At 39.1% G+C, this 14,640-nt stretch overlaps 1 protein-coding gene across 6 annotated transcripts in view; it reads right to left on the bottom strand.

Annotated features, from left to right (window-relative positions):
• The window catches only part of CDKAL1 (CDK5 regulatory subunit associated protein 1 like 1), a 579,481-nt gene that overhangs the window by 361,906 nt on the left and 202,935 nt on the right, over nucleotides 1–14,640 (bottom strand). The gene's annotated exons all lie outside the window — the stretch shown is intronic.

The raw sequence follows: 14,640 nt of genomic DNA, 5'->3' as shown, positions 1-14,640 counted from the left end.
TTTAAGTGTTTGTGCTTGTTTTACTTTCTCTCCTGTGGAATTCTTAAGGGCAGACAACAAACTAACGCACCTTTCAACTCTCTGCACTTAACAAATGTTCAGCCATGTTCGTTGAATAAATCAATGTCCAAAAACAGGGTTCTTCAGTTGTCTTAAAGAACAAATATAAAAGACTTCTATACACGAAATAAAATAATAAACTTTCTAAGCTATAAAAGCATTTGTAAGTATCTATAACTAATGTATATCCTCACTATACAATCTCCAAAACTGAAAAAAAATGTGAACCATTCTATTCAATTAACTTTAAGGTTGCTTTAATGATACGATGAAATTTGTTGTTCTTCAGTTGCTCAGTCATGTTTGATTCTTTGTGACCCTGTGGACTGCAGCACGCCAGGCTTCCCTGTTCTTCACTCTCTCTCAGAGTTTGCTCAAACCCATGTCCACTGAGTCGGTGATGCCATCCAGCCATCTCATCCTCTGTCGTCCCCTACTCCTCCTGTCTTCAGTCTTTCCCAGCATCAGGGTCTTTTCCAGCGAGCCAGCTGTTCGTGTCAGGTGGCCAAAGTATCGGAGCTTCAGCTTCAGCATCAGTCTTTATAATGAATATCCAGGGTTGATTTCCTTTATGTCTTGATCTCCTTGGGGTCTAATCTCCATGCTGAAATTTGAGTACTTTTAAATTTTGCTTTTTTATACAAATTCAGAGTTCTTCTAGCTTCATCAAACTAAACAATTTTGTTGATCAGAGAAATATAGTAAGGAAGATGCACTTTTTAGTTACAACGATGTTATAGACTATAACATGATAGAACTTGAAATGGCTTTTAAAAATCAGCCATTATATATAATTACTAAAAGTTATATATTCATTTCAAAGTTTATGTAAAATAATGATACATAAAAAACAAGTTACAAAATTTAAGAATAAATATCCACCCTAACACTGCCTAAAATGTTTAACTGGGCCACATAAAGCCATTTATTAAACCTTGCATTTCAAAGTTCTGCAACTTAATGATAATTACTTCACAGGTATGAGCCAATAGTGCCATCAACTGTTCTTATAAATGATCTTGCCCAAATACAGTTGTTATGATGCATTAAAAATAAGATTACTTTAAAATTTTACTTGCACAATAGTTAAGTGGAGATAAGGTATCTGGAGATTTCACTGAAGATATAAAAAAAGCTGTAAGTTTCAGGAAACTAGTTCTGGGATAAAAGCAAGTTCAAAATTGACATGAATGCTTCAATTTCAAACATTTAATTTTTTGAGATAAGTTTCACTTCATTCATGGTCCAAATTAACATTTTTTTCTCTACAAAACAATCATCTATAGCCAGAGAGAAGTAATTAGAATTATATTCCAGCTCAGCCAGAGAACTTCCTGCATTTAAGTAACCTGCTGTCACTGAAATACTAAAATGCTTATGAAGTGAATATGTTGAGTAAGACTGCTATGCAAGCTATGGGTGAGACTAAGATTAATTTTTTTTCCATTTATTTATCAAACATTCACTTAAAACTCAACAAGTGAAATAGGAAGTTGAAGAGCTGATGATTCTCAGATATACTCCTAACCTTAAATTCTAGTACCAGCACGTTTCCAGCCGAAAAAGTGCAAAGGGTGAAGAGAAAGGATAGCAGAGGTGGCTGGGGGAATGCTGGTAGAGGACAGGATACAGCAAGACCACAATGCTGTGGAAAGCACTTACGGAAATGCCCACGATGGGTCTGGCTACGTCTACAGCAGGTGGTGTGTGTCCGACGTACAAGACATCTGCTCTTAGAAGTTACCCAACTTATCTGAGTCATGGAGCTAGAGAATAACAGCGTCTATGACTCCAGTGCGAAAGGGCAAAATGGTTGTCTGAGGAGGCCTTACAAACAGCTGTGAAAAGAGGAGAAGCGAAAAGCAAAGGAGAAAAGGAAAGATATTCCCATTTGAATGCAGAGTTCCAAAGAATAGCAAGAAGAGATATGAAAGCCTTCCTCAGTGATCAATGCAAAGAAATAGAGGAAAACAACAGAATGGGAAAGACTAGAGATCTCGTCAAGAAAATGAGAGATACCAATGGAACATTCCATGCGAAGATGGGTTCAATAAAGGACAGGAATGGTATGGACCTAACAGAAGCAGAAGATATTAAGAAGAGGTGGCAAGAATACACAGAACTACACAAAAAAGATCTTCATGACCAAGATACTCATGATGGTGTGATCACTCATCTAGAGCCAGACATCCTGGAATGTGAAGTCAAGTGGGCCTTAGAAAGCATCACTACGAACAAAGCTGGAGGTGACGGAATTTCAGTTGAGCTATTTCAAATCCTGAAAGGTGATGCTGTGAAGGTGCTGTACTCAATATGCCAGTACATTTGGAAAACTCAGCACTGGCCACAGGACTGGAAAAGGTCAGTTTTCATTCCAATCCCAAAGAAAGGCAACACCAAAGAATGCTCAAACTACCGCACAATTGCACTCATCTCACATGCTAGTAAAGTAATGCTTAAAATTCTCCAAGGCAGGCTTCAGCAATACGTGAACCATGAACTTCCAGATGTTCAAGCTGGTTTTAGAAAAGGCAGAGGAACCAGAGATCAAATTGCCAACATCCACTGGATCATCAAAAAAGCAAGAGAGTTCCAGAAAAACATCTATTTCTGCTTTATTGACTATGCCAAAGCCTTTGACTGTGAGGATCACAATAAACTGTGGAAAATTCTGACAGAGATGGGAATACCAGACCACCTGACCTGCCTCTTGAGAAACCTGTATGCAGGTCAGGAAGCAACAGTTAGAACTGGACATGGAACAACAGACTGGTTCCAAATAGGAAAAGGAGTATGTCAAGGCTGTATATTGTCACCCTGCTTGTTTAACTTATATGCAGAGTACATCATGATAAACGCTGGACTGGAAGAAACACAAGCTGTAATCAAGATTCAGGCAGAAATATCAATAACCTCAGATAGCAGATGACACCACCTTTATGGCAGAAAGTGAAGAGGAACCAAAAAGCCTCTTGATGAAAGTGGAGGAGAGTGAAAAAGTTGGCTTAAAGGTCAGCATTCAGAAAACTAAGATCATGGCATCTGGTCCCATCACTTCATGGGAAATAGGGAAACAGTGGAAACAATGTCAGACTTTATTTTTGGGGGCTCCAAAATCACTGCAGATGGTGACTGCAGCCATGAAATTAAAAGACACTTACTCTTTGGAAGAAAAGTTATGACCAACCTAGGCAGCATTAAAAAGCAGAGACATTACTTTGCCAACAAAGGTCCGTCTAGTCAAGGCTATGCTTTTTCCAGTGGTCATATATGGATGTGAGAGTTGGACTGTGAAGAAAGCTGAGCGCCAAAAAATTGATGCTTTTGAACTGTGGTGTTGGAGAAGACTCTTGAGAGTCCCTTGAACTGCAAGGAGATCCAATCAGTCCATCCTAAAGGAGATCAGTCCTCGGTGTTCATTAGAAGGACTGATGCTGAAGCTGAAACTCCAATACTTTGGCCACCTCATGAGAAGAGTTGACTCATTGGAAAAGACCTTGATGCTGGGAGGGATTGGGGGCAGGAGGAGAAGGGGACGACAGAAGATGAGATGGCTGGATGGCATCACCGACTCGATGGACATGAGTTTGAGTTAATTCCGGGAGTTGGTGATGGACAGGGAGGCCTGGCATGCTGCAATACTTGGGGTCACAAAGAGTCGCACACGACTGAGCGACTGAACTGAACTGATGACTCTAAACCCCAAGCACAGAGGTCCCTTCGATGAACCATAAATTCTATCTTCTCTGGACTACACTGGAGCCACATTCCAGCCTCATTACTAAGAGATATTTCCTGTCTTCCATAAGCTTGCAGAAGCACAAGAATATTAACAGTTATCTACTGACTTTAGGGATGTGCCAAAAGAATAGTTATAACCTTCAGTTTCAAGATTCACGTGGCCCTGTTAGGACTTCTTTAAGTTACTTTCCAAAACCCTAAAGTCAAGGGTGTAACATAAAACTGTGTTATTTTAAGCTACAACTAAGAACAGACTCCTTTTGCTAGTACTTAATTAGAAAGATTACCTTCCAGAGATAATTGATACATTTTAGCTGTCTTTTATCTTTGGTCAACAGCAGAGGCTTTTCAAATTAGCATAATAAATGACAGAAATAAATTTTTATTTCTGAAAGTAATGGCTGACTCCTAAACACAAGTGCTTACTGATCAGCATAAAAGATAGTAGAAATGGATTCTCATTATGGAAATCAGTGACTCTCAAGATGAGTTGATTGGCTGGAACATTTGCTGGAAGAGGGTAAAGAATCTTGCAACACCCTAACTGAGACTGATATTTCTCAAACTGTAGTGACAGACCAGGATTTTTGTTTCCAACCTCTTGTAAACCAGTATTTTTGTAAAATACAATGAAAAAGAATTATAAGACATCACAGCAACGTTAAACCATCTTAAAAGTTTCTAAGGTGCTTGCTCTCAATTTCTATACTTGTCACAGACAAGCCATCCACAGTTGTTAATGAGCTGGCACTAGTCCACAGATCACACTTCAGGTAGCACTATCTTGGACCATTCAGTCCAGTCCAGTCCAGTCCAGTTCACTCACTCACTCACATCCAATTCTTTGCGACCCCGTGGACTGCAGCATGCCAGGCTTTCCTGTCCATCATCAACTCCTGGAGCTTGCTCAAACTCATGTCCATTCAGTCAGTGATGCCATCCAACCATCTCATCCCTGTCGTCCCCTTCTCCTTCTGCCTTCAACCTTTCCCAGCATCAGGGTCTTTTCAAATGAGTCAGTTCTTCGCATCAGATGGCCAAAGTATTGGAGTTTCAGCATCAGGATCAGTCCTTTCAATGAATATTCAGGACTGTTTTCCTTTAGGACGGATTGGTTGGATCTCCTTGCAGTCCAAGGGACTCTCAAGAGTCTTCTCCAACACCACAGTTCAAAAGCATCAATTCTTCGACGCTCAGCTTTCTTTATAGTCCAACCCTCACATCCATAACATGACTACTGGAAAAATCACAGCTTTGATGAGATGGACCTATATTAGCAGAGTAATGTCTCTGCTTTTTAATATGCTGTCTAGTTTGGTCATAGCTTTTCTTCCAGGAGCAAGTGTCTTTTAACTTCATGGCTGCTGTCACCAGCTGCAGGAAGACCTTTTAAAGGGGGTCACCATTATCTTCATCACCTTCACCATAGTTTGGTCTCAGGTCAAACAATGGGGAGAGAACACAGTCCTGCCCATTAACAGAAAATTGGACTAAAGATTTACTGAGAATGGCCCTGCCCATCAGAGCAAGATGCAGTTTCCCCCTCAGTCAGTCTCTCCCATCAGGAAGCTTCCATAAGCCTCTTGTCCTTATCCCTCAGAGGGCAGAAAGAATGAAAACCACAAAGAAAACTAATCAAACTGATCACAGGGACCACAGCCTTGTCTGACTCAATGAAACTATGATTCATGCCGCGTAGGGCCACCCAAGATGGACAGGTCATGGTGGAGAATTCTGACAAAACATGGTCCACTGGAGAAGGGATTGGCAAACCACTTCAGCATTCTTGCCTTGAGAACCCCATAAACAGTACAAAAAGGCAAAAAGATCTGACACCAAAAGATGAACTCTCCAGGCCAGTAAGGGCCCAATATGCCGCTGGAGAAGAGCACAAAAGTTAACTCCAGAAAGAATGAAGAGACAGAACCAAAGCAAAAACAACGCCAAGTTGTGGATGCCACTGGTGATGGAAGTAAAGTCCGATGCTGTAAAGAACAATACTGCATAGGAACCTAAAATGTTAGGTCCATGAATCAAGGTAAATTGGAAGTGGTTAAAGAGGAGATGGCAAGAGTGAACATCGACATCTTAGGAATCAGTGAACTAAAATGGACTGGAACGGGCGAGTTTAGTTCAGATGACCATTATATCTACTATTGTGGGCAAGAATCCCTTAGAAGAAATGGAGTAGCCCTCATAGTCAACAAGAGTCCGAAATGCAGTACTTGAGTACAATTTCAAAAATGACAGAATGATCTCTGTTTGTTTCCAAGGCAAACCATTCAATATCACATTAATCCAAGTCTATGCCCAAACCAGTAATGCTGAAGAAGCTGAACTTGAATGGTTTTATGAAGACATATAAGACCTTCTAGAACTAATACCCAAAAAACATGTCCTTTTCATTACAGGGGACTGAAATGCAAAAGTAGGAAGCCAAGCCAATGCAAAAGAGATACTGGGAATAACAGGCAAATTTAGCCTTGGAGTACAGAATGAAACAGGTCAAAGGCTAACAGTTTTGCCAAGAGAACGCACTGATCATAGTAAACACCCTCTTCCAACAACACAAGAGATGACACTACACATGGACATCATCAGATGGTCAACACTGAAATCAGATTGATTATATTCTTTGCAGTCAAAGATGAAGAAGCTCTATAAAGTCAGCAAAAACAACACCAGGAGTTGACTGTGGCTCAGATCATGAACTCCTTATTGGCAAATTCAGACTTAAAGTGAAGAAAGTAGGGAAAACCATTAGACCATTCAGGTATGACTTAAATCAAATCCCTTATGATTATACACTGGAAGTGACAAATAGATTCAAGGGATCAGATCTGATAGACAGAGTGCCTGAAGAACAATGGACGGAGGTTTGTGATATTGTGCAAGAGGAGACGATCCCCAAGAAAAAGAAATGCAAAAAGGCAAAATGGTTGTCTGAGGAGGCCTTACAAATAGCTGAGAAAAGAAGAGAAGCTAAAGACAAAGGAGAAAAGGAAAGATATACCCATTTGAATGCAGAATTCCAAAGAACAGCAAGGAGAGATAAGAAAGCCTTCCTCAGTGACCAGTGCAAAGAAATAAAGGAAAACAATAGAATGGGAAAGGTTAGAGATCTCTTCAAGAAAATCAGAGATACGAAAGGAATATTTCATGCAAAGATGGGCACAATAAAGGACAGAAATGGTATGGACCTAACAGAAGCAGAAGATATTGAGAAGAGGTAGCAAGAATACACAGAACAACTATGCAAAAAAGATCTTCAGATCTTCATGACCCAGATAACCACATGGTGTGATCACTCACCTAGAGCCAGACATTCTTGAGTGTGAAGTGAAGTGCACCTTAAGAAGCATAACTATGAACAAAGCTAGTGAAGGTGATGGAATTCCAGCTGAGCTATTTCAAATCCTAAAAGATGATGCTGTGAAAGTGATACACTAATATGCCAGCAAATTTGGAAAATTCAGCAATGGCCACAGGACTGGAAAAGGTCAGTTTTCATTCCAATCCCAAAGAAAGGCAATGCCAAAGTATGTTCAAACTACCACACAACTGCAGTCATCTCACAAGCTAGCAAAGTAATGCTCAAATTCTCCAAGCCAGGCTTCAACAGTACATGAACTGTGAACTTCAGATGTTCAAGCTATTTTTAGAAAAGGCAGAGGAACCAGACATCAAATTGCCAACATCCACCATATCATCAAAAAAGCAATAGAGTTCCAGAAAAATATCTGCTTCTGTTTTATTAACTACTTCAAAGCCTTTGACTCTGCGGATCACAACAGACTGTGGAAAATTCTTCAAGAGATGGGAATACCAGACCACCAGATCTGACTCCTAAGAAATCTGTATGCAGGTCAAGGAGCAACAGTTAGAACTGGACATGGAACAACAAACTGGCTCCAAATAGGGAAAGCAGTATGTCAAGGCTGTATATGTCACCCTGCTTATTTAACTTATATGCAGAGTACATAATGTGAAATGCTGGGCTGGATGAAGCACAAGCTGGAATCAAGACTGCGAGGAGAAATATCAATAACCTCAGATACACAGATAACACCATCCTTATGGCAGAAAGCAAAAAGTTAACGAACCTATTGATGAAAGTGAAAGAGGAGAGTGAAAAAGTTGGCTTAAAGCTCAACATTCAGAAAACAAAGATCATGGTATCCAGTCCCATCACTTCATGGCAAAGAGATGGGGAAACAGTGGAAACAGTTCGACCCTTAAGGACACTATTCTGTCTTGGTCCCTCCTTTACCCTCACTCTTGACACTGGGTAGAGGATTCTGGCTGCCTGAGGCTAATCATACTGTCATCTGACTCAAGTGACCCTTTCCTGCAAGGTCTGATTTAATCACCCAGAACAGGTAGAAGGTGGCAGTTTACTTAAACTCTCAATGCAGATTTTGTGCTGGGACTTGCTTTCATTATAATCTGACAGCTGGGTTGTAGAAAGCAAACTAATCCTCATTGGTAGCTACTACTGTCGATCAAAAAACCTCTAGAGTTATACATGACAAAATTGACTTACATTAATTTATAGTCAATCAGTGGTCTATATGTAAAAAAATGATACTGACCATAAATTTTAAGTAAATGAGTGACTATTAAGTCTGCTGAATTCTTTTTGGAACATGTTTTATCTTGAGATACTGTCTCCTAGAGAAAGGTGTCAGGACCTGGATGTCTCTGAGGATGGCACCAGGCTTAGGGAACTTTTCTCAGGAGAGCAGATTCAGAATAGGAACATGGTTAATACAATCAAGACATGTGAACAGAACAGTACAGTATAACTGAGCAGAAAAGAACATCTTATTTATCGACACCATGCTAAGATATAACAACTTACAAAATATTAGAAAGATTCAGTGTGAATCTGCATATATTCAGCCCTCTATGGATCTCTTTGAAACCTTAATTCAAACTTTATAAGAACACTTACAATTAAATACCTCCAAAAACTTCTTTTAACAGAACATTATTTTCTGAAAACATTATTTTCTGAAAGCTATAATTTAAAAGTAACATTAAAAAATAGCATTTGAGGTTTATATTTTCCACGTATGTACTGATAAGGGCAGTAGTCTTGTTTGATGACAAAGGTCAAGGAAAAGACGACCATTTTTCTGTGTGGCTGTCCATCTCATAGAAGGGCAATAAGAGGATAACTGAGTGTCTCACATCTCTTACCTTCTGAGGTCTCAGGAGTCACTGCTGTGTATCCTCACCTCTAGACGAGGGTCATGCTAGAACCTATGAGCATTCATTCCCCAGAATACGGAACAGAATAAGCTCCCCACACAGGAGCTGCTATTTACTCTGCATTTAGAGCCGCATGTTTTAATTAGATTATTTCAGTCAGTGTTGGCCACCTGTTGACTCCGGAAATGTTTATCTTTGTATATGTCATAATATCTAACACAATACCTGGTAATGTGGAAAGCAATAATAATTGTATTTTCAAATGCATTGTGATTATATCAAGTTAATAGCTACTTCATGTTTTACCATTAGAACCAGAAAGATAACCAAATGTTATTAGTAATTCTGTTTCTCTAAAAATAACATCACTTATATGTGAGAAATTTGCATTTTTGCTCTCTCATTCCTTCAGTCACCTACCTATCTAGCTCTGGAATAGGGACTTATAAATTCTGGACATTACAGAAAAAAAGTTAAAACATCCAAATTAGTTTATTTTCCCAAAGCTAAAATGTCATGGGGCGGGGAGGAGAAGTAACATAGATACTTTAAAAATGATAATAAATTCAAGTATGTAATCTCAAAAAAATTATATTCCCCTTAAAAGTTCCCATATACCATCATTTTATGTCTGGCAGATGGCAAATAACAAGAAAGACAAGATAAATTTTAAAAGAGAAAGTATCAGTAAAGTATTACAGGGTCAGAGGGTATTTTCTAAGATGTGTTTAGCCCTGGGGAGGATTATCCCTTCAAATTGGGGATAATCTGATAGTAGTGTCTAAAAAATGACATACCTCATATCAGAACCGCTAAGCAGCATCCAACTCCTGGCTTCGGAAGAATGAAAATTGCCAAGGGATTGTCAAAAATGATGACTTTAATAATGACAGAGAAGGAAAAATGAACCAGAGATTTTCTTTATGGCCCAACTTCTGATTTTTAACTTTTGTCCCCAGCACTACCTTCTATCCCCACACTCCATTCTCACTACTAAAAAAAAAAATAAACAAATCAAGCAATCACACAAAGGGGTCCCTGGACAAAACACTGAGCTTTTCAACCTCAGCATACTTCCTTTTCTGCACATGTTGACTCCCCATTATATTGACCAGAACACTTGGTTGATACGCTTTACATAAATACCCACAGATTTCCCACTCTCTTGTGTGTCAGAACCATGACCTCACTCCATGAATTTAATGAAGGAAAAAAAAAATCAGAAACAAAAAAACACTCTGGATGAATCTTCAAACTTCATTAACTATATCCTCAGAAAAAAGATTATTTCTGGCCAAATATTTAATTAGAATCTCAGATTGCATATGGCTTCCGGTTTATAGAAAATGCCAAGGGTAGAATATCAGCTGAACACTACCATCAAAGGCAAAAAAGGGGGGGGAGAAGAAAAGTGATAAATCCTAGAAGGTGAGGGTTATTCTGATCAAGCACTGGCTGTATCTGAAGTCAGTGGCATCAAAGAGAGACCACGGCATTAATATATCAACCAAAGCTTAAAGGGAGGTGACACATAACCTCCACCTTCCATCTTGCCTGACAGCATGGAGGGACTTAACATCTTTCTCTAAATCAGTGAAAATCTTTAAGAAAAATGAAGTGATAAGTTCTGCAATTAAACTTACGTCCTTAAATCCTATCTCTAAGGAATTATGAAAGCATCTTTCTCCCCAGCACTTACCTGTCTACCTATGTTCACAACTGTTCCTCTTCAGTTTCTCCTGTCAATATATTTCTAATCCTTACCTCTCTGCCTCTATAAACAAGCTCAGAAAAATCTTTCTGAAGACTATCTCTCTCATTTTATAGCTGAACTCCTCCAAAGAGGAGTTTAGCAAAGTCTACTAATTTCTAACAAGATTTCTAATTTTCCCACTCTTTCAAAGTGGTTCACCTATGAAATTAAGACACTTTGCCCCTTGGAAGGAAAGCTATGACAAACCTAGACAGCATGTTAAAAAGCAAAGACCTTACTCTGCTGACAAAGGTCTGTTTAGTCAAAGTTATGGTTTTTCCAGTAGTCATGTACAGATGTGAGAATTGGACCATAAAGAAGGCTGGACATTGAAGAACTGATGTCTTTGAACTGTGGTGATGGAGAAGACTCTAAGAGTTGCTTGGGCAGCAAAGAGATCAAACCAGTCAATCCTAAAGGAAATCCACCCTAAATATTCATTGAAAGGACTGATGCTGAAGCTCCAATACTTTATTCACCTGATGTGAAGAGCTAATTCACTGGAAAATACCCTGATGCTGGGGAAGATTGAGGGCAGGAAGAGAAGGGGGCGACAGAGGATGAGATGGTTGGATGGCATCACCGACTCAGTGAACATGAGTCTGAGCAGTCCAGGAGATGGTGAAGGGCAGGGGAGCCTGGTGCGCTGCAGTTCATGGGTTTGCAAAGAGTTGGACAGGACTTAGCAATTGAAGAGCAACAACAATCCCAGTACTGCTTCTCCTTAAGGAATCAGAAGCAATAGATATTTAGACATTACACATTCATAAAACTTTCACCTCTGACTAGTTCTACCTCATAAATAACGCCTCTCTCTTCTTTTATTTTCTGTACACAGGCACTGACCATTCACCTTCAATGACCTCAACTCTCACCCCTCCAACTAAGGCTTCTTTTCAGCCTTGTACTTCTACCTCCAACCACTTTTTAGAACTTCTGACTCCATGGTAACAAACAAATCCACTGAAGAATGCCAAAGCCCATCTTCTTAACCATTTCACAGTTCTGCCACCCTAGCCTTTCATTCCCGACACTACCACCCAAGCACTTGTTCCTTCCTGGCTGGGTTGCTATCAGAACCACAGGCAAGAAACATGGGTGGCCTACAGATACTGATGTGTAGCATATATATATATATATATATATGTATATATATAGCATTTCAAATGTTATTATAATGCAAAGATTATCCTGTCCCCTCACTTGATATGACCCCTGGTTCCTATGAACCCACAAAAATATCTGACGGGAACAGTAGATAAGTCACAGTCTTGGCCACCTACTAAGCTGCAGGACAAAGTGAAGTCATCAAACTTCTCTGTAACCTAGTTTCCTCATCTACTAAAAAAATCTCCTGGGCTGTTGTGAGGATTAAATACAGGAGAAAATATGCGTTTCACAGAATTGTGTCTGGCACATATTAAGCACTTAACATACACTGTTGTTGTTATTGTTCAGTCATACTCCTTTCCCAATTTGGAACCAGTCTGCTGTTCCATGTCTGGTTCTAACTATTACTTCTTGACCCGCATACAGATTTCTCAGGAGACAGGTAAGTTGGTCTGGTATTCCCATCTCTTTAAGAATTTTCCACAGTTTGTTGTGACCCACACAGTCAAAGGCTTTAGTGTAGTCAATGAAGCAGATGTTTTTCTGGAAATCCCTTGTTTTCTCTATGATCCAATGAATGTTGGCAATTTGATCTCTGGTTCCTCTGTCTTTTCTAAAGCCAGCTTGTACATCTGGAAGTTCTCGGTTCATGTACTGCTAAAGTTTATTAGTTTGAAGGATTTTTGAGCATTACCTTGCTAGCATGTGAAATGAGCACAGTTGTATGGTAGTTTGAATATTCTTTGGCATTGATATATACATTAGCAATGATTAATTTTACTCTCATTTGTATTGAGTCATATCCAAATAGCTTTATCATCCTATTAGAAAATATGTGCCTATTTATGTCTACAAGGAGTCTAGAAATAAGAATGACATTGGACAGGGGCAGCTAACCTCAAAAGGTTCATCTCAAAAACAAAAAAGAACATTGTAAATTGGGACAAGGAACAGAGTGGACCAAATTTATACAGGCAATATAGCAAACATGAGCAGGATGAATACTTGAACATGAAATTGGGAGAGTACAGAAGGAAAAGATAAGTGTTATTTAAGAAATAAAGGTACTCATACACTATATGATCAAATAAATAGTCGTCTCAACTCATCCACAATCTAGCATGATCTTAGAGTTTCAATCTGTTTCTTGGCTAAAGCAACTAATATACTCCTTTTACATTTTAAGTTAGAACTGTAAAACTGTAGAGTTTAACAGTCACTTTGATAATTTACCAACACATGGAATGAAATTTGTTATGAATAGAATCCTTTCCCTAACTGATAAATACATTTAAATGAAACTTGTATATCCATATTTAATTTGAAAGCCATAAAACTTTGAAAAGTTTAAGATTTTAATGGAGATGATCATTTTCACTTGAAAGAAATAACTACCCACAGAACTCTTAAAATATTTAAATGTAAATGAAAAAAAAAAGTTATGAGTTCTATCAGATGTTTAAAAAGAAAAAAAATCAAGGTAAAGATGTTAAGAGTGATATCATTGACAAACACTCACAGAGATACTTTCATCTGGGAACAAGTGATAGGGCTCCAATTCACTCTGAAGAATGATTAGCAGTCGGAGAAGTTTAGAAACTCTTACCTCAATGAGTGACAATATGAACTGAATCTTCTTAATAGCAGAAGAATGTTTGCTAATTTACTAAGGGGCAATCCTATACAGTAATAAGAGAGATGTAAGAGGATGAGAGAGTGAAAGGAAATATCCAGCAAGCTTTAAAAAGTCCACAGCCTCATTTTAGGAAACACTAAGTCCAAGAAAAGAAAACGTTGAATTATAATATAGGGAAGAAATTTAACTTAATGCATTTACAATGGCTACCTAGGGGAAATTTTGAAAAATGTATGGCCAAATAAATTAGAAATAATTTAAAAATACAACATTAATTCAACATTAATTGAGTACTCACTTTGTACTACACACTGAAGTCAGAGGTAGTAACAGGGATAACTGAAATACTTCCTAAACTGACGATGCTCATGATATAGTAGAAAATATAGATTATACATTCTGAGAAGTGCCACAATCAAGGCAAACAGGGAATGCTGTAGGTGTAGAGGAAGGTATTCAGCCTGGTGGTGAGGGAGGAACCAGCAGCCACCCACAGAAAGGGGCACCAACTGTCAGCAGGACGGCCCATGAGTGAGTGGGGGAGGAGTAAGACTTGCTTGGGGCGGGGGCGGGGGGCTCTGAATCTTCCACACTGAGAGCCGGAGTCAGTCCTGGACAAGTTCACAAAGTCAGCTAAAAGTCCCCCAGGGCTTTTAGGGAAAAATCAAACGTCTTCAACGTTCCCTGTTCTTTGGCCGCAGTGGCGGGATGAACCAGAAGGTGATGAGACAAGAGCAAAGATGACCAGTGACAAGACAGTTGCCATGGTGTAGGGGGAAAGGATGGCATGGGCTGGGAGAGAGGCAGGAAGATGCTGAAGCAGGAAAGATAAGTTCACCTGTTCTCAATGGGAAAGAGCATGAAGAAAGCAAAGGGCAAGTAAAGAACAATTTTTTAAAAGAGGGAAGGAAGACAAAATTTTAAAGGAGCAGGAAGGCTTAAATCTGTGGGAAATGTGAGGCAGCTGCATAAATGGAGGGACCCCTTGAGGTTTAAGTTTATTATCAGCCTATGATAATGTAGATCAAAGTGGGAAATAAGTAACTTTATCAGAGGCAGTCATAATTTAAACAAAAGGAAATAAAACCAAGCATGACTGGTTATCCCAGGAGTTAGAGTCAGGCAG

Source organism: Cervus canadensis, chromosome 28, assembly GCF_019320065.1.
Source record: "Cervus canadensis isolate Bull #8, Minnesota chromosome 28, ASM1932006v1, whole genome shotgun sequence".
Taxonomy (NCBI): domain Eukaryota; kingdom Metazoa; phylum Chordata; class Mammalia; order Artiodactyla; family Cervidae; genus Cervus; species Cervus canadensis.
Note: the sequence above shows the minus strand (reverse complement) of the source record. Positions and strands in the feature narration are given on the sequence as shown.